This window comes from Coregonus lavaretus (genome assembly GCF_964263955.1).
Source record: "Coregonus lavaretus genome assembly, chromosome: 21".
Lineage (NCBI taxonomy): Eukaryota > Metazoa > Chordata > Actinopteri > Salmoniformes > Salmonidae > Coregonus > Coregonus lavaretus.
Window position 1 is genome coordinate 25,157,956 of NC_140008.1, and position 21,666 is coordinate 25,179,621.

A 21,666-nucleotide genomic window follows, 5' to 3' on the forward strand; every position below is an offset into this window, starting at 1 on the left:
AAAGCTCCAGTCACTTGTCCCAACAACAACAAAAAAGGTGACTGGGCCAAAAAGGTGACTGAAAATTGTGTTGCATGATGCAAGGAACCACTTCAAAATAACCTTAATTGTTATTGATGCTATTAACAATGGAAGGCTGCTGGTCTCTGATCCCATGTATTATATCTCCTGCCGTTGTGGCCTTGAGCAAGGCACTTAACCCCCCACAAAGTACAATACTGCACTGATAGGCTACTGTAGAAAACATCTGGAGAGCTACTGGGTGTGCAGGCTTTTTATCCAACCCTGCTCAAACACACCAGAGTCAGCTTATCAAGGTCCTGTTGAGCAGCTGATGTTTCTTCTTCTACAATGTGGTGTGTTCGAGCAGGGCTGGAGCAAAAGCCTGCACACCCAGTAGCTCTCCTAATCTAATAATAATAATATGCCATTTAGCAGACGCTTTTATCCAAAGCGATTTACAGTCATGTGTGCATACATTTTTACGTATGGGTGGACCCGGGGATTGAACACACTACCCTGGCGTTACAAACGCCATGCTCTACCAATTGAGCTACAGAGGACCACCTATCTATGGATTTCACATGACTGGGCAAGGGTGCAGCCATGGTTGGGCCTGGGAGGGGCATAGGTCCACCCTCTTGGAAGCCAGGCCCACCCACTGGGGAGCTAGGCCGAATCAATCAGAATGAGTTTCCCCCCCACAAAAGGGTTTATTACAGAGAAATATGCCTCTGGACCCCCTCAGACAATCCCGCAGGTGAAGAAGCCGGATGTGGAGATCTTGGGCTGGCGTGGTTACAATTGGTATGCGGTTGTGATGCCGGTTGGATGTACTGCCAAATTCTCTAAAACGACGTTCGAGGTGGTTTATGAACAATTCTCTGGCAACAGCTCTGGTGGACATTCCTGCAGTCAGCATGCCAATTGCACACTCCCTCAAAACTTGAGACATCTGTGGTATTGTGTTATGTGACAAAAGTGCAAATTTTAGAGTGGCCTTCTATTGTCCCCAGCACAAAGTGCACCTGTGTAATGATCATGATGTTTAATCAGCTTCTTGATATTCCACACCTGTCAAGTGGATGGATTATCTTGGACAATTTCTGGGATCTTTTACTTCAGCTCACTTTACATGTTGCGTTTATACTTTTGTTCAGTATATATGTAAAAGTTAAGATATATTCAGTGTTCAGGGGAGATCTTGACAGCATAGGAGTTACTTGTCAATTAGGCTATTCAAAAAATATTTTTTTAACTTTGTCAGAATTACATGGCCAGTATTGAATAGAGGACAATCCTAGCCAATTTTGAGCACTTGAGAGACGGTTTTACAACCGGAGTATGCAGCATTGGTTTCATCAACTGCACACCCTGGTTATTCACGAGTGCCGGTGGAAAGTTATTTTAGGCCATCAGACATGACAATGACATTAATGCATGCTAATAGCTAAATAGTTAACTAGCGAGATAGCCAATTCAAAATATATTGTGTAGTTTGGCTGGTTATCTAGTTAGTCTGTTGTATATAATTATTTAACCTGCTGTGCAAGTCTCTCTCTCTCGCCCTCTCTCCTCTGGCAACAGCCCACTGGCACACACGCAGGTGATGCACAGACCATGACCTTTCCAGGATTGTCATTGCTGACCAAAAAATTGCTAGAACTGGGCAAATAACTCTCTAGCAATTATTATCAACAAATGTGCAAACTCGGCTAGACTCGCTTTGATCTCAAAAACGCATCTCGCGACTGCATGATTGAAAGACTACTCGTGCCTGTCAATGCAGGCCTACAATAATTATACTCTGCAGAGATTGGGAGGACAGTGAGCAAAACAGCGCATCCGGAGGACACTTTGATCCAATTATGATCGGAGTAGCCTAATTGTTTGATATTGTGATTTTTGCTTGAATCTATAATCTGCTTGTCCACCATTTATTTTATTTTTTTCTTGCCCTGGGCAAGCGGACAAGCGTTAATGTCGAGCCCTGACTATGCTTGAAAATATGGAGAGTGGTACTCAGTAATGTGTTATGTTTGGGGCAAATCCAATACAACACTTTGTATTCAGGACAAAAAGTTAATTGCTTTGCAACATTTGTTTTTGCAATATTACTTTAGTGCCTTGTTGCAAACAGGATGCATGTTTTGGAATATTTGTATTCTGTACAGGCTTCGTTCTTTTCACTCTGTCAATTAGGTTAGTATTGTGGTGTAACTACAATGTTGTTGATCCATCCTCAGTTTTCTCCTATCACAGCCATTAAACTTAGTAACTGTTTTTATAACACAATTGGCCTCATAGTGAAATCCCTGAGCGGTTTCCTTCCTCTTTGGCAACTGAGTTAGGAAGGATGCCTGTATCTTTGTAGTGACTGGGTGTATTGATACACCATCCAAAGTGTATTTCTACCCTTCTACCAATAGGTGCCCTTCTTTGCAAGGCATTGGAAAACCTCCCTGGTCTTTGTGGTTGAATCTGTGTTTGAAATTCACTGCTCAACTGAGGGACCTTACAGATAATTGCATGTGTGGTGTACTGAAATGAGGTAGTCATTCAAAAATCATGTTAAACACCATTATTGCACACAAAGTGAGTCCATGCAACTTATTTGACTTCTTAGGCAAATGTTTACGCCTGAACTTATTTTGGCTTGCCATAACAAAGGGGTTGAATACTTTTTGACTCAAGACATTTCAGCTTTTCATTTTTTATTAATCAATAAAAATTTAGAAAAACATCATTCCACTTTCACATTATGGGGTTTTGTGTGTAGGCCAGTGACAAAAAATCTCAATTGAATCCATTTTAAATTCAGGCTGTCATACAACAAAATATGGGAAAAGTCAAGGGGTGTCAATACTTTCTGAAGGCACACACAAAGAAATGTAGGCATTATTTGAGATATTAAAGCTAAAATCCTAAATCTTTCTAGGCGCACTGGTGCTCCTAAATAAAAATGTCAGGTCGCACAGCAAAATACTTAGGCGCATATCCAAGTAAAATGGTTCCACTCTACCCTGGTGACCTTACAGCCCGCTCTCTCTCCACCCTGCCTACTATCCACTCACTACAGTTATCAGAGCCATAGCCCATAGCGGAGCAGCACTGCCTGCTGCCATGAGAGCTTTTCCTCCCTCAGTAACTAGGCTATACTACAACACATTATGCTCACAGAGCTGAGAATTAAAGAGACATCCAATAAAAAGTGCAAATCAATTACACAGCATTTAGCCAAAAACACAAAGAAATTAATCTGTAGGACCCTACTTACCACAGTAGTAAGTCTGTTTTCACAACAAATATGTTTTGAAAGGGTACAGTCCACCAGTCTCAACACCTGCAAGACAAACAGGAGGGTTAAAATTAAGCAGTTGTTAGGAAACTGATACTGCACCACTACAAAATGCCTCTTTTGTATATGAAAGGGTTATGAGACATGCTGCATGGTCTGTCTGGCGTACACTTGGCGATCTTCACTATATTTACAGTAGAGTATCGTTAGGCCTGTTTAGCAAGCAGCATGCCTGATGCATTCACTACAGGCCCAAGATTGTTTAATTACAATGTCATCAGAAAAAATTCAACAACGCCACAACATAGATGGTAATGAGTTCCCCTTTAAATCAAAGCTTTATAAAGATCATCCCAAAGTAACATTTAGCCCATCCCTTTCTAATTTAGCCCATATTCAATCCAACTCTGATCCCCTAAACAAATACACATTGCTTTCTATAGTAAGAGGCAATAGCAGCAGTAAGCAAATGTCATTGTGTCATCTAACTGGGTTGATAGTAATCTACATATAGGCTTAGCAGCAACATTGTCATTTAAAAAAATGCCTTATTTTGGGTATGAACCCACACACTTCCCCTTCACAGTACTTATATCAAAGTACATCTGACTTCAGGCTGACATTTAGAAACCACTGAAGAGTAGTAGGCACTCCTTTTCCCCTGTAGTGTGAAAGCATGAGGTATGTAGCCTAAAGCTTTCTGCTGAATGCTACATAATAAAACCTTCTGCAGGTCAAAGACAATGTTAGAGAAAGCACTTCTGATATTGTAAGACCAGAGTTTTTTTTCTGGATCAAAAAGGGGCTTAGGTGGTGGGCGTGGCAGGGGGCGTGGAAATGTGTGTGGCTCGGCACCTCGGTGCAGCTGAATTTTTGAGAGAAAATTAGAGACCCCACATCTTGGCGGTATAGAGAAATTGTTACATTTTAAGCACATATCCTGCAATTCTACAAATTTCTCCATGTTGCAGTTTTAAAGCTAATTTCATGCAATTCTATGCATTTTGCCATGGCTGATGCAGTGTTATTTTTCTCAAACATAAGAGAATCAATACTGCTAGATTCATTTTTTAAATGATTATTATTATTCTCCCTGCCTAGCTTTTATTTTGGTGATTGATAGTTTTCAAAGATTATATTAGCAAAAAATATATAGGTCCATTATCTTTTCTACATACCTTATATCTGGCTTTAGTTGTTTAAGTTTATACATTTTTCCATCCAGAAAAATAATTGTTTTTAAATAATAAAAGTACAGTGTTCGGACTTAGGCGTCCTGAGGATTTCAATGTCAGAAAAATTCCTGAAGACCTTAACAAACCCATGTTACACTAATCACTTTGTTTCAACGGTAGCAAAACAACAGTAACTAGTCCTAAACAAAAGGTTTTTTGCACATTGTGCCATGGCATTACAGATACCTTGATGGTAGGGCTGGGTATTGTCAGGCACCTCACAATACGATATTATCAAGACACTTAGGTGCCAATATGATATGTATTGCAATTCTCACGATTCGATAATTAGATTTTATTGCAATTTGATGTTCCAAACATATTGCTCACTATATGTCTTTCTGCAGAGAGACTAGAGAGCATGAGAAATAAATAAAAGTGCTGGCTCACTATTTAAAAAGAAGATGGAGAACAAACTATAGGATAAAAAAATATCTGAGTTTTGGCGCAGGTACAGCAGACTAGTGCTACCTTAAATACAATTTTTTTTTCTATACTTGGAGTCAAATATCGATATAATATCGTTCCAAAATAATATTGCGATATGTAACTATTGATTTTTCCCCCCATTACTACTTGATGGCTATGACACTTTTGGACCACTATCATGGTCCAAACACACCAAGACAGTCGTGAAGAGGGCACGACAAAGCCTATTCCCCCTCAGGAGACTAAAAAGATTTGGCATGGGTCCTCAGATCCTCAAAAAATTCTACAGCTGCACCATCGAGAGCATCCTGACTGGTTGCATCACCGCCTGGTATGGCAACTGCTTGGCCTCTGACCGCAAGGCACTACAGAGGGTAGTGCGTACGGCCCAGTACATCACTGGGGCAAAGCTCCCTGCCATCCATGACCTCTATACCAGGCGGTGTCAGAGGAAGGCCCTCAAAATTGTCAAAGACTCCAGCCACCCTAGTCATAGACTGTTCTCTCTGCTACCGCACGGCAAGCGGTACCGGAGTGCCAAGTCTAGGTCCAAAAGACTTCTCAACAGCTTCTACCCCCAAGCCATAAGACTCCTGAACAGCTAATCATGGCTACCCGGACTATTTGCACTGCCCCCCCACCCCATCCTTTTTACGCTGCTGCTACTCTGTTAAGTATTTATGCATAGTCACTTTAACTCTACCCACATGTACATATTACCTCAACTACCTCAACTAGCCGGTGCCCCCGCACATTGACTATGCAACGGTACCCCCCTGTATATATAGCCTCCCTACTGTCACTTTATTTTACTGTATATATAGCCTCCCTACTGTCACTTTATTTTACTTCTGCTCTTTTTTTCTCAACACTTTTTTGTTGTTGTTTTATTCTTACTTTTTTGTTTAAAATAAATGCACTGTTGGTTAAGGGCTGTAAGTAAGCATTTCACTGTAATGTCTGCACCTGTTGTATTCGGCGCATGTGACCAATACAATTTGATTTGATTTGATTTGATTTGACAAAAAGCCAATACTAGGATAGTAGCCTATCACTTACTAAACTATGCTCCTGATAGCGTGGTTCCAATCTAGCAGATTAGACATTTTACAAGCAGCACTGCTTTAAAGGGAAAATCCACTAAAAAACTATATTGTGGTATTTTTTTCATTAGTTGCATCATCATGATGATGTGACCGGTGACACTTTGCTTCTTAAAAGTCCAATATCTTGAAAACTTGACTGCTGGCATGCAAAACATTTTAGGACTGTATCAACAGTGGACTAATGAAGAAAATATCAAAATATCGTGTTTGAGTGGAGTTTCCTTTTAATCTACAGCATTTAGAGGCAGGTTTACCAAGCAGCACATTTAGCCCACTAATGAGCTAAAGTTACAGTGATCATTGTGTGGGTGCAACAAGTCTGCATTTTGCTATGAGGCTCGCAGTTAATCACCAATAGCCTACAGCCACCTTCATTCCTCACTCACAATAAAACAGCCTGCAACAACTTTGATAGTACAAGCAGGCATTTATGAATATGTTTGTTAACCTTAGAGATTTAGCCCAGACATCAGCTAGTTTATAGAGGGAGGTTAGTGTGCTTACCATGTGCCCAAGTGTCATTCAGATATCTGACAGTAACCCCTCTTCAGTCTGAGGACAAAAGAAGAAAAGAGATTCTGATTAAAATCAATGAATACGCGTAAAAAAACAAATGCGATGGATCATTGGCATCACACGCAACCTTTAGTGTAAGGCTAGCTTAACCCACAAACAGTCAGGCGGGACAACCAATTATAATCTTCAAGTCTGCTTCTCTATACTACTACAGCAGGCAACATCATAGCAAAACATTTGTTTTGCTAAATTACAGCCTTTAGATTTGTCTTTACCTATTTAGCCGTAGCAGGATGGTCCTTGATACCCAAATCAGCAAATAGCCTAGCCGAAGTAACCTAGTTTCAGATTGAAAGGTGCTAAGAGAGGAGAGCCACTTGCCCATTTGATGAGAGCCAGAACAGTAGCCTATACACCAGGGATCACTTTTTCATTAAAGATTTAAGAGACGTTGTAAGCCAGTGGTTCTCAAACTTTTTGGCCCGCGATCCCCTAAAAACAGTGGTTCGAAGCTTGCGACCCCCACGCACACACGTACGCACAGTCGCTGCGCAAATGTAGCCTGTCATTACAGCCATAAACGCAATGCATTTTTCAAAACGCAAGTTACAGAACTAAACTGCGTTTTACACCTGCATTTTTAGCTGAAAGTCATTCATGTTAGTAGCCAACATCAACTAGGGATATTATGTCACTTCTCTGGAGTCCAGAGCAAGCAGGATCATATGGCCTACCTGTATGCCGCAGTGGTTGCAGGGTCGGAGGGAAAAGACTGCACTGCACGCTATCACTTTGAAGGGCTGCCTGCCCACATAATGCTTGTTGACAACTGGGTAGTCCTTTTCTTCCTCACAAATACCATAATTAATTAGCCAGAATGTTACATCTTCATCCCATAATATTGAAGGCAGCGCGATGTTACAGCTACCTTTAGACATATAGCCAGCAGCCACCCAAACTAGGCCTATCTGAAATATGAAAATGATCAATTAAATCGCCAGGTAGCCTATTATTGTTCTGGAAAAGATGACTCCATAGCAGGTTTTTATATGGATAATATAATATAATCATAGGCCTACTCTGTTTTTGTGAGGCAAAACCGTAGAAACTTAAGCGAGTGCTTTCTGGTCACTAATCTGATATACAGTGGGGAAAAAAAGTATTTAGTCAGCCGCCAATTGTGCAAGTTCTCCCACTTAAAAAGATGAGAGAGGCCTGTAATTTTCATCATAGGTACACGTCAACTATGACAGACAAAATGAGAAAAAAAATCCAGAAAATCACATTGTAGGATTTTTAATGAATTTATTTGCAAATTATGGTGGAAAATAAGTATTTGGTCAATAACAAAAGTTTCTCAATACTTTGTTATATACCCTTTGTTGGCAATGACACAGGTCAAACGTTTTCTGTAAGTCTTCACAAGGTTTTCACACACTGTTGCTGGTATTTTGGCCCATTCCTCCATGCAGATCTCCTCTAGAGCAGTGATGTTTTGGGGCTGTCGCTGGGCAACACGGACTTTCAACTCCCTCCAAAGATTTTCTATGGGGTTGAGATCTGGAGACTGGCTAGGCCACTCCAGGACCTTGAAATGCTTCTTACGAAGCCACTCCTTCGGTGCCCGGGCGGTGTGTTTGGGATAATTGTCATGCTGAAAGACCCAGCCACGTTTCATCTTCAATGCCCTTGCTGATGGAAGGAGGTTTTCACTCAAAATCTCACGATACATGGCCCCATTCATTCTTTCCTTTACACGGATCAGTCGTCCTGGTGGTCCCTTTGCAGAAAAACAGCCCCAAAGCATGATGTTTCCACCCCCATGCTTCACAGTAGGTATGGTGTTCTTTGGATGCAACTCAGCATTCTTTGTCCTCCAAACACGACGAGTTGAGTTTTTACCAAAAAGTTCTATTTTGGTTTCATCTGACATTCTCCCAATCCTCTTCTGGATCATCCAAATGCACTCTAGCAAACTTCAGACGGGCCTGGACATGTACTGGCTTAAGCAGGGGGACACGTCTGGCACTGCAGGATTTGAGTCCCTGGCGGCGTAGTGTGTTACTGATGGTAGGCTTTGTTACTTTGGTCCCAGCTCTCTGCAGGTCATTCACTATGTCCCCCCTTGTGGTTCTGGGATTTTTGCTCACCGTTCTTGTGATCATTTTGACCCCACGGGATGAGATCTTGCGTGGAGCCCCAGATCGAGGGTGATTATCAGTGGTCTTGTATGTCTTCCATTTCCTAATAATTGCTCCCACAGTTGATTTCTTCAAACCAAGCTGCTTACCTATTGCAGATTCAGTCTTCCCAGCCTGGTGCAGGTCTACAATTTTGTTTCTGGTGTCCTTTGACAGCTCTTTGGTCTTGGCCATAGTGGAGTTTGGAGTGTGACTGTTTGTGGTTGTGGACAGGTGTCTTTTATACTGATAACAAGTTCAAACAGGTGGCATTAATACAGGTAACGAGTGGAGGACAGAGGAGCCTCTTAAAGAAGAAGTTACAGGTCTGTGAGAGCCAGATATCTTGCTTGTTTGTAGGTGACCAAATACTTATTTTCCACCATAATTTGCAAATAAATTCATTAAAAATGTGATTTTCTTGATTTTTTTTCTCAATTTGTCTGTCATAGTTGATGTGTACCTATGATGAAAATGACAGGCCTCTCTCATCTTTTTAAGTGGGAGAACTTGCACAATTGGTGGCTGACTAAATACTTTTTTTCTCCACTGTACGCGCCCACCTTTGCACGCCTATGCTGATGACTTGTCATTGGTCAACAATCAAGATGCGCAACTTTTTGGTTCTGAAGCACAGATTCAATGTTTTTTAGACAATTTTGTGCAATACTCTAGGCCAGGGGTAGGCAACTAGATTTAGCCGCTGTACTTGGGACCAGATTTCCTAAATTAGCCTAAAAAAAGTTTTTGCTGAATTCCTGGTGATTTTACAGTATTGTGTGACCCATTACAAAACCAATTAACTTCGGGGGGACAAAAAAATTATAATCACTCACGGGCCGTACGCCTATATTAGAAACCAGATCAAATAGGCAAAGGTATATAAAATGCAAACGGTAGGCTATATGTCGCCTGTTGAAATATGGATGAAAAATATATACTTTTCCTATTCAGTTTCACTCGCGATGCCCCTAAACCGCGACCCCCACTTTGAGAACCACTGTTGTAAGCGATGGCCTATATGAGAAAGACCTAAGAGCAAAGGAACTCCTCCTCTCCCTTTCCTTCCCCCCACTGTTATCGCAGCACATATCACATTCCATAGTATGGTTTCTAAGATGGGGAAAGATAGGCTAGCATTACACTGGGCATACAGATCCTGGAAATGCTTAACCAGACTACTTCACTCAGCGCTGGAAGAACGAGATCTCACAGACCCAGCATGTCATTAAATGGCAGTTTAACATGTTTGCTAGCTTGCTGTATTTTCAAATGTTTTATTGTAGCCTACATTCTGCAATGAAGTCAATGTACGATATGTGGGAACATTATTGTATTGACCTAGGCCTATAGCCTACTTCTCTCATTCTAGAATCTAGACCTTTGCTCGTCATTCACACTGTTTCTATCACATTGTACATTTGACAATCATTAGGCTATTTAATGCAAGTCAAAAATGACATTTAGTAATCCTAATAATGGACATGAACGATTAGTTAGGTCACTGTTGAACTTGAGCAGCACATCTTTGATACACATGGGCCAACAATCTAGTCACCTTCAACGGATTGTTCAAAAACCACCCTCCACTTCCCTCCCAAGTCCCAACTCCTTTTCATAGTCTTCCTCGTGACCAAGGGTGAGACAGAGCTGTTTCCACAGCCCCAGCCCCAGCGAAAGCTGCAGTGAACAGTTTAATTAGGCCATCCAAGACCAGTGAAATGGTCCATGCCAAATCCCTGATAACTTTAGTCAGATTTAATAGATAGCCAAGCATGGAAAGAGTCAATGTGCTCAGGTTTAGGCCTAAATTAAACAAATAAAGGTTATAAGGAACTTCGTTATTCCATTTAACTAGCACTTCATTAGCCAAACAACCTTATTTTAATATTGTGAAAAAGAAAACCCAGTTTATATAGGCCTACTCCTAATTTACACCAGTTCTAAACTCAGTAACACACAAATCAGTTTCACATGATTTTTCATATTAGATCAAACTTCTCAGGAAGTTGTGTACACAATCTAAAAGACCAGCCAACGTAAACACAGCCTTTGTCCCCAAGCAGGTCACTCTTAGCTTACTGCTACTTACAAAGAGTAAATCTGCCTTTATCCTATTTCGCTGCAAACAAATGTTTTGAACATTGGCCTACATTATGTGCACCAAAAAAGCTGCCTCCTCCTCCATTGATCGCTCTGCTTGACCAACACAATCATTCTTCCCAGCATGTTTCACCCAGTGAAAATCTTTAGAATCCATTAAGGGGAAATGTGAGTGGAGTATTCGCATGACAGATGTATCTGGAATGTTACTCTTCCCTTAACCAACACCCTAGTAATAGGCTTATCCATTTGCACTGTTCAAACCTGTCTCAGTGATTCACATATTGGCTAAATCACTGCTTTGTGTGACTGTTCAAACTTAGCGCACTGTAATGTAGGCCTAGTCATGAATCTCAAATGTATGGCTACAGTTTGGGCAAATGGAGTGAAATATAAATTGTGTCCATATGTTATGTGTCCAATATCTTCTGATACAACCAATCAATAAATGAACTTTCACTTTCACAAATATCGACAGACTACTTATATGGCACCAGGCCAATTCATAACAAATCAAGTTTGGCTGTTTCTTGGTGTGAAAATCATACTTAACATCTGGGGGAAAAAAAGAAAAAAAAATTAAACCTGTAAATAATTAGCCTAGACTAGTTTCAGCAAATGTATTCTGCATGTGTAGGCTGTAAACTGTGTCACAAAACGTCTGTTACTTACAGCACAGGAAAGGTATGCCTTGGGACTTAAGGCATCCGCATGCTTCTCAGCCGAAACAGTTCGGAAGAGTTTGTGCATATATTATGACGACAATTTTTTCAGTGAGGGTTTTTTCGGCTGTTCGGGCACACAAAAAAATTTCTAGAGGCAAACCGAAGTCCGGAGCCAAAGTCTACGCCCCTTCGTCGGTGATTGGTCAACAGTAGGGATTCTTCAATAAAGTCTGTTGTCATTCAACGAGAGACGACTCGTTTTCATGCACATTTTTTCATTGATAAATACTGCACCAAACATCTTAGTTAGATATAAAATTGCGAGACTAAGATCTCCTCTGCAAAAACTTCAAATTAATAACAGATTTCTTGACTTATGTTAGATAAATTCTGACTATTTTGAGGAAGTGTATACTGGCTACGGCATCTCAAAATGGACAAACAGTACTATTGCCGCTTTTTTCTCGTTTTTCAAGCAAATGTCTTTTAGGGAGTATGCGAGCACACTCGTTCGGTTCGTCTTGCCGACTTCGGCTGGCCGCCAGCCGAACTGAAGCATGCTGACGCCTTTAGAGGCACTACTCTAAATGTGGCTGGGTGCTCAGGGGCATTCAGAATGTTGAACTTGACTCTGGGGTCACAACACACACCATGTGATTAGTGTCAACAGGGAGAGGAGAGGGGCTGCTGTTTGTATCCCTGGGCTCCCCAGAGGAAAAACAAACTGTAGAGCAATGGAAAGGTCCGTAACACACTGCCTGGCACTGATTTATATTAGCCAGTGAAGAAGAGTTAACTTCACATCGCTCTGTGTGTACACATTAGACCTTTTTGATTTATCCTAACCCCCAACAAGGCTTCATCATTCCTTCCAAGCTGAATCCCCTTCAGATTAGTGTAGAGAGGTCAGCATTATTACTGTTAGGCCTAGGCTAAGCCTCGCTCCCTCAGTCATGTCACTTGATTTCCCTCAATGGCTCAATACATTATTTAGGCTAAATAAGGCCAACCAACTGTCAGATAGCCTATTGGTGTAATCTTGTGTTCAAGTGCTCCTTGCAACAAGAACATTCGAAAACTGTCTAGCTTAACTGGAAAACGTAGGGCACAACTATCCAGGTTTCCCACAAGTATTTCCAACTTGGAAGCTCACATTAATGGTTTTGGACGTTGTAAATGCGTAGTTATGATGATTCCAGGAGCTTGGCGTATCAGGGAGTTTCATCAGTAGTCCCAAGTTTCCAATAGCATGTTAACACACAATAAGACCTAGCCTAAACTAAGATCATAATTCTGACTGTATTTCAGATTGTAAGTGACTATCTCTGCCAATGTGTGCCATTTAAATTAAATATGGGTTGGTATGGGAACTAATGACAGATGATTTTATATGTATGTCTTGTTCTGTCATTGTCCTGGCAATCTAGCTATGAAACAAAGAACTGCCGCTGGAGAACTGAAATCCACTCATCCCTCCCATCCCCCACATGTTCCTTCAGTCTACTGTCAAGCATCAGTTACATAACTGTGCTACTCCACCACTAGCTACATAAGAGGCGGGTGAGACATTGATTAAGCTAAACATTTCCATAGCAAATACAATCAACTTCTTGTCTATATGAAATATGAATATAGGCATCTTATGTGTAAAGTAGATAATTAACTAGGCTAGTATTGGGTTATGACCTTTGTTCTATTGTTATTATCATAGATCATTTCACTGATTGAATATTCCCATAATATAATACAGCAGTGGTCAGACTGCACTTTTCAGGTCAATATCTTTTTAAACAGCAGCTAGGCTTTACCTGCAAAATTTCAATTAAATACTAATTCTTAGGTCAAGCAATACAGCAGGAAAATCATATGTGTAGCCTATGTAGTTGGCTAGCTAACTACATAAGCTCACTAATGATTTCCTGGATTTCAAATATGCCATACTGTGTAAGTAAGTTGAGCTAGAGTAGCCTGGCTTTGACTCTGGGTTCCTCTCCCCCACACTCATGGGTTACATTTCTGAATTGTCAATAAGCTCTGATTGTGTTCCTTTATTACATAGAAGTTAACATATGGATAAATAAATCCTCCCACATCCCTTTTATGTAGCTAGCAATAGTTAATGGTAGCTAATGTTAGCATGTTTATGTGTGTCTAGCTATGTGTCACAACAAACCTGGCACATTACAGCTAGATTTGTGGCCACAAATCTGTGTTTTCAACCTCTCTTGGATGGTCAAAGTTTTCTAATGGTTTAGCTAAAATGTTTGGCAGTGATCATCATAGATGTAAAAAACTGCCTAACTAACAAGCAATCTTACAAGACCTGTGAAGTTGTAGGTAGGAGTAGGAAGCAAGCTGCTAGTCACCACACGCGCGTGCACATACACACACATTCATTCGCGCGCACAGACGCTGATGCTGCCCATCCCCCACCTAGTTGAAATCACCAAAATAAACATCGGTGACAGTGAAATAATTGACGATAACAACCAAAAACAATAGTGTACAATGAACGCGTTTCGTAGTATATTTTATATTATCTATAATCACGAGAAATGCCAAGAAAACACTTACTTAAACTGTCCAGATCACACAAGGGGTGCCTTCTCTGCTGTGCTCCTTATATGGAATCTCTTCCTCAACCGCTATTTTCTAAAATATAGTCACAATAACGCGTTATAAGTCTACTCCGAGATGGCGGCTTGGTAGTTAAAATCCCAAATGAGCGATGTGTTTTAATTACATAAGTGTAGCATTTGATAAATCCTTAAATTTTTTTGATTGAAAAGCAATTTGGGTACATTGTAAGGTTGCTTGCTTGTGGAGAAAGAGCCAAACGGTTCAGAACCAGCCAACGGCTTCAGATACTGAAACACTGAGGGGGTGACTCTCCAGGCAAAAATGAGGCAGGCCTAGGCAATTCTCTGCAGTTATGTAGGAACTGTATGAAGGACACAAAAACATCGAAATGGGTGTCGCAGTATAAAATAGTGTTTCATGTACCTATATACTTAGCTAGCGTTGTTGGAATAGTATTTGTAGAAAATACACATGTAGAGCAGTACACACATTTTTATTTTAGAGAAGTCTCAAGATGCAGAAATCTAGATAAAAAAGATGCAAATTCCTACATCATAATTTATCACATAATAATAATGGCCTGAAACGTTTGGTACGTTGCGTGACGGTTTGTATTGAATGACACGTTTCCTGAAAATGGTGTGCACAGTTCTTCAACAGCCTTTGAGGTACTTTTTCTCCCGTTTGGTGGGTGTGGCCTGACCAATATGGGTGTGACCATTTGAAATCGCAAAACACTTGCAGCACACCATATGGCAATCTCCCACCTGGGCCACCATAATCACAATGTTTTTCAACTGGTCATTCAGTACAGTACCGTTCTGTTGTAGTGAACGCAACCCAACTGTTTGGTCAGGCAAAACAGCTAGCTAGTTAAGCTAGCTACTAAGTCTAGTTGTTTTCACATGTCAAAATAAACATTTGGATCATGTTGTTCACTGGTGGCATGGTCCCAAAGAAGCAGCCCAGCGGGAGGCATTGCCTGCATGGATAGGCCTAAACTACAGTAAAACGAGGTGGGTGACTGCCAGGATGATGTAGCACACTGGTAAGTGGTTTAGTTAGCTAACTATCACATTAACCATCTATTCTAGGCTGCTAGATAGATGGGAATATGATAGACAGCCATTTAAAATGTTTTTTTATGAGTTTGACCAGTTACAAACAAGATGTTCCAGTCCCAGCCCCACAGAGAAAAACTATGATGATACAAATACACAATAGCAACGAAATATCCAATGTTGAGAATAATGAAGCCGGTCCATATCTAATTTATCTGGTTGTGATAACGTATAAATAACAATCAATAGGCCTAACCATTGGTTATAGTAATGCTGTGAGAGCAGGATTTCTGTTAGATTGTGACATACTTGCGAACATTAGAAAAGTTTCAACTTAAATTGATGCTCCGCCACTTCTCTGAATGGTGCTTGTTTAATAAAGTAAGGTCACTTAATGATTAATTAGTATTCTATAGGCCTAACATACCGAATATAATAGCATATTATAAGGTTACTTACTGTTAGACCAAAAACACCACTTCATTTATTATATAGTCTACACTTACAGTACATGTACAATGTTTTATTTGCATTATTATAATCATCCAGCGAGCACGCTCATTTTGCACACCGGGGGACACAGGACTACATAAGCGGCAAAGGCAGAGTTTTCTGTTGTTTGTATAGTAAAGCCGAGAGCAGCGAATTTTGTCATCAACTAAAACATGACAGCTAAGGAAAAATGTCAGACCAATAAAAACATAAATTGTTTCTCTAACAATTGACAGGCAACACCATGACACTGTTCAATTTGCCTCTGATGCAAATGGCTGTTGAAATGTTAACTATGTTTGTTTATCACTGGTCAGAAGTTAGTTCGTCTCTACCCAGGTGTTTCGTTGCCCCTCATAGCCGGCCTCACCATTGGTTCTGAGCAGGGTATTCAGCGTTCTCCGACAGGCCACTGGGCTTGAAATCGAATTCGAACTCTGCAACAAATGGGTGACCGGGCAATGCTAAACGAATTTGTCCAGAACTTTAGGTTTCAGGGCAGGTGACGTCACCTGCACGATCCCCACTACTAGTGCACACACAGCTAACTAGCTAGCGATTCCACATAGGGTACACTCAACCCCAGCAGTCAGGCAGAGCCTAACTGTGTGATCCAAGTCATGGCACCTATGTAACTGAATAGATCACATCGCTAGTTTGAGCCCAGGATCCCATCCCTAGTTTGAGCCCAGGTCGGGATAGGGAAAAGATACTTGTAAAAAAAAAAAAAGGATACTTTATAAAAAAATAAAAGGATACTCTGTTATATGTGTACAAACAGCAGTGTCTTCCTGTTTCACAATTGGCTCTCATAATTCTCATTGGTTGAAAAAATGTCCCTGCCACCAATGTTTTTGTTTGTATTTTAATACTGCAAGGTAAGAGAGTAGGTATAATACTAAGCATGAGGAAAATCAACATCTTTAAATGATTAGCCCAATTAAGCTTTCATGTCACACACACAGTCTCAAACCCTACAGGTTTAAATAAGGGGGATATTCAAATGTATTTTTTGCTTTGTAGGTTGGAATCACAAAGCCACATTTTAGTCTTGGGTGAATAGGCCAGTGAGAAGAGGATAACTGAGGGTAGAGAGTAGAGACAGGATAAGAGTGTCTCTGAAAACAAAGCGGGGGAGTGATGAGAGGCAGAGTAGAGTCTGAAGCTCCTCTGGGCAGAGGACTGCCAGTGTAATGGCCATTACTGAACACACCAGGGAGAGACAAGTGAACAGTGGTGGGGGGAAGAGGGGCAGGAGGAAGGCTGTTATTTTCAGGCATCTCACCCCTCGCTGCGATCTCAGGAGAAGACTGTAGCAATAGTCTTCAGGAATCCATGGCCATATCATGATGTGTGAAATACTGTATGATGGCACCTGTTATATTGCATAATGCATAGTACAAGAAGGCACAATTTATAGTCCAATTCTTACACCTGTTTTGGGGAAGGGGGAATTGAGGGGCAAGTGTTTAAATTGTGCAGTATTTAGCAATCATACTAATAGTCTGGTAGCAGCCGTTGTTGTGATGTGTGTGTAGCATGAACGTATTTATGTTTGTGTGTGTGTGTGTGTGTTTGTGTGTGCGCGCGCCGTGCGCGTGTGTGTGAGAGAGCGCGAGAGAGAGAGAGAAAGAGAGAGCGACGTATAGTGTCAGTGAGAGAGAGAGAGAGAGAGAGAGAGAGAGAGAGAGAGAGAGAGAGAGAGAGAGAGAGAGAGAGAGAGAGAGAGAGAGAGAGAGAGAGAGAGAGAGAGAGAGAGAGAGAGAGAGAGAGAGAGAGAGAGAGAGAGAGAGAGAGAGAGAGAGAGAGCGACGTATAGTGTCAGTGAGAGAGAGAGAGAGAGAGAGAGAGAGAGAGAGAGAGAGAGAGAGAGAGAGAGAGAGAGAGAGAGAGAGAGAGAGAGAGAGAGAGAGAGAGAGAGAGAGAGAGAGAGAGAGAGAGAGAGAGAGAGAGAGAGAGAGAGAGAGAGAGAGAGAGAGAGAGAGAGCGACGTATAGTGTCAGTGAGAGGGAGAGAGAGAACGACTTCCACTTTTCTCTTTATACTAATGAGGTTTCAGTGCCCCGCTCAATAGATCTAGCCCCTAGGAGGTCTCCACACCCTTGCGTGACCCTGGCCATCTGAACAGCATAGCTAGTAGAGATGCCCTTTACCGTTAAACCCTGACAAAGCCAGCCATTGATTCCTTTTCAAAGAAGGTTATTTCTGCCTATCAATTCTGTGTGATGGTACAGAATTAGAATTTGAAATGTCTGTGGTGTCTAGATCTGTCTGTACATAGCAGAAGGAAATTATCTTTATAGGGCAAGAACATTTCATTTTCTGCATCAGAAATAGGGATTTGAGCATTACCGGGTTCTAGCAAATAATTATTTTGTGTAATATTTATTTATAAAGGCTCAGTAATGCAAATACTGCAATATGACATAATTTCAAATCAAATCAAATTTTATTTGTCACATGCGCCGAATACAACAGGTGTAGACCTTACCATGAAATGCTTACTTACAAACCAACAATGCAGTTTTAAGAAAGAATACCCCCCCCTAAAAAAAATAAAATAAATAAGAACATAAATAAGAAAAAACGTACTATAAATTTTTTTGAACGAAAAACAGAAAAACTGTTATAATAATAAATAAAAAAAGAAGAAGAAGAATAAATAAAATGTAGAAATAATTAAAGAGCAGCAGTAAAATAACAATAGCGAGGCTATATACAGGGGGTACCAGTACCGACTCAATGTGTGGGGGCACCGGTTAGTCAAGGGGGGGGGGGGGGGGGGGCAATGCAAATAGTCTGGGTACTGGATTAGATGTTCAGGAGTCTGGATTTGATGTTCAGGATTCTTACGGCTTGGGAGTAGAAGATGTTTAGAAGCCTATTGGACCTAGACTTGGCGCTCCGGTACCGCTTGCCGTGCGGTAGCAGAGAGAACAGTCTATGACTAGGGTGGCTGGAGTCTTTGACAATTTTTAGGGCCTTCCTCTGACACCGCCTGGTATAGAGGTCCTGGATGGCAGGAAGCTTGGCCCCAGTGATGTACTGGGCCATACGCACTACCCTCTGTTTGAGTGTAAGCTAAGTCATTAAGATTGAAACTGCTGCTGTAGGTAAGTGAATAAATTATTCAGGAGCACAACCAAGTGCTGTTTGAGATGGTATACTTTGCTTCCAGTCAATATGTGTGGAGCCTGGGCTGTTCTAGTTCTGAATCGATCCAAACCTCTGCACATTAACATTTACAAATGGGAAATCTAACTCAGACAATTAACTGTCCTCCAGAGAGAAGACACAATAAACAACATGTTAGCGTAGAAGGGAGAAGCTGCCCTTTATTTGAAACCAAAATAATACAAGTTGGTAATAATTTATACAATTTGCATGTAAACCATCCTGTGAGATCCATATTAATATACACTGCTCAAAAAAATAAAGGGAACACTAAAATAACACATCCTAGATCTGAATGAATGAAATAATCTTATTAAATACTTTTTTCTTTACATAGTTGAATGTGCTGACAACAAAATCACACAAAAATTATCAATGGAAATCAAATTTATCAACCCATGGAGGTCTGGATTTGGAGTCACCCTCAAAATTAAAGTGGAAAACCACACTACAGGCTGATCCAACTTTGATGTAATGTCCTTAAAACAAGTCAAAATGAGGCTCAGTACTGTGTGTGGCCTCCATGTGCCTGTATAACCTCCCTACAATGCCTGGGCATGCTCCTGATGAGGTGGCGGATGGTCTCCTGAGGGATCTCCTCCCAGACCTGGACTAAAGCATCCGCCAACTCCTGGACAGTCTGTGGTGCAACGTGGCGTTGGTGGATGGAGCGAGACATGATGTCCCAGATGTGCTCAATTGGATTCAGGTCTGGGGAACGGGCGGGCCAGTCCATAGCATCAATGCCTTCCTCTTGCAGGAACTGCTGACACACTCCAGCCACATGAGGTCTAGCATTGTCTTGCATTCATTAGGAGGAACCCAGGGCCAACCACACCAGCATATGGTCTCACAAGGGGTCTGAGGATCTCATCTCGGTACCTAATGGCAGTCAGGCTACCTCTGACCCTCATACCACCATCATGGAGTCTGTTTCTGACCGTTTGAGCAGACACATGCACATTTGTGGCCTGCTGGAGGTCATTTTGCAGGGCTCTGGCAGTGCTCCTCCTGCTCCTCCTTGCACAAAGGTGGAGGTAGCAGTCCTGCTGCTGGGTTGTTGCCCTCCTACGGCCTCCTCCACATCTCCTGATGTACTGGCCTGTCTCCTGGTAGCGCCTCCATGCTCTGGACACTACGCTGACAGACACAGCAAACCTTCTTGCCACAGCTCGCATTGATGTGCCATCCTGGATGAGCTGCACTACCTGAGCCACTTGTGTGGGTTATAGACTCCGTCTCATGCTACCACTAGAGTGAAAGCACCGCCAGCATTCAAAAGTGACCAAAACATCAGCCAGGAAGCATAGGAACTGAGAAGTGGTCTGTGGTCACCACCTGCAAAACCAGTCCTTTATTGGGGGTGTCTTGCTAATAATGCCTATAATTTCCACCTGTTGTCTATTCCATTTGCACAACAGCATGTGAAATGTATTGTCAATCAGTGTTGCTTCCTAAGTGGACAGTTTGATTTCACAGAAGTGTGATTGACTTGGAGTTACATTGTGTTGTTTAAGTGTTCCCTTAATTTTTTTGAGCAGTGTATTCATATATAGTCATTTCTTTTCATTATACATTAACAAATGGGTTGTGTTTTTATAGATAAGCCAGTTTTTTTTTGTTTGCATGTTGTTAAATGTTTTATATGTATGTTGTTTTAGTAATCTGTTCGTGCATTTTGAATGTGTAATTTTTCCAATTTTAATAGAGTTTTAACATACAACTCACCATCAGTGTAATGGAGTTAGAAATAGCTCAATATTTAAATGTTGTTTATATGTTCATTTCATTTTGACTATGAATACAATCCCGATTTCAGATAAGGAATATATAAAGGCACCACAAAAATGTACACAGAATATTTTTTCCTGTGTGCTGAGGGGTGGTGGGAGAGAGAAGTGTGTGTGTGATCGTCCAACTCCTCCCTTGCTCTTACTCCCCCATGCAGTCTGTTTCAGGAGTCAGGACTGTGGTTTTGGCAGCAATGGAGAGGCATTTACTTTAGAACATGTTACGTAATGTGTTTTAATACATCTGCGCCTTCTGCATTCAGCAACATTTTTGTGAATTCTACCCTCTATTCTATGAGAGGTTGTAATGTGGTATCCATTTCAGCATTACTCTCAATTATCTTCGTCGTGACATTCCACTTTGTCAATAATGGCAGCCTCTGCTCCTAGCTATTCTAATTTAGTTCTCATCAGAATACAGGGGAGAGATTATTGTAAACTATTTAAAAGCTGTGCAGTTACTGGGAGATTATGTCTGCGGAAAGGAGACTGCAGGATCCCACCCATCCCCCACATTCGCTTGTAAACCCACTTTTGCCTGGCTGGTCACTGACTGCAATAGATAGATTCCACTCCACCCCCTATCCTTTGCTCAGTCATTCAGACTTGGAGAGTCAATAACAAGCTGACATCATCATTGGTTTGTACATTACACTGCTACTTTCATTCTACCCACAATATCCTAAGATAGGAGCATTAAGGTTGGAGATATACGCCAAATGAAAATACACTACCGTTCAAAAGTTTGGGGTCACTTAGAAATGTCCTTGTTTTCGAAAGAAAAGCAATGTTTTGTCCATTAAAATAACATCAAATTGATCCGAAATACAGTGTAGACATTGTTAATGTTGTAAATGGCTATTGTAGCTGGAAACTGCTGATTTTTTATGGAATATCTACATAGGCGTACAGAGGCCCATTATCAGCAACCATCAGTCCTGTTTTCCAATGGCACGTTGTGTTTGTTAATCCAAGTTTATCATTCTAAAAGGCTAATTGATCATTAGAAAACCCTTACGTAGTGTATGTTATGGAAA

The 21,666-nt window shown here is 41.1% G+C and overlaps 1 protein-coding gene across 4 annotated transcripts in view; it reads right to left on the minus strand.

Annotated features, from left to right (window-relative positions):
• LOC311149249 (F-box-like/WD repeat-containing protein TBL1XR1) overlaps positions 1-14,373 on the minus strand; it is a 74,448-nt gene extending 60,075 nt beyond the window's left edge. The window contains exons 1-3 of one of the 4 annotated variants that reach the window (XM_084186340.1): positions 14,107-14,373; positions 6,573-6,620; positions 3,278-3,343 (exon numbers count right to left, since the gene is read on the minus strand). The gene's annotated coding sequence lies outside the window, so the exon portion shown is untranslated. The remainder of the gene's footprint in view (positions 1-3,277; positions 3,344-6,572; positions 6,621-14,106) is intronic. The other 3 variants (XM_084186342.1, XM_084186343.1, XM_084186341.1) reach the window with 3 other exon arrangements.
• Between the last annotated feature and the right edge of the window lie 7,293 nt (positions 14,374-21,666).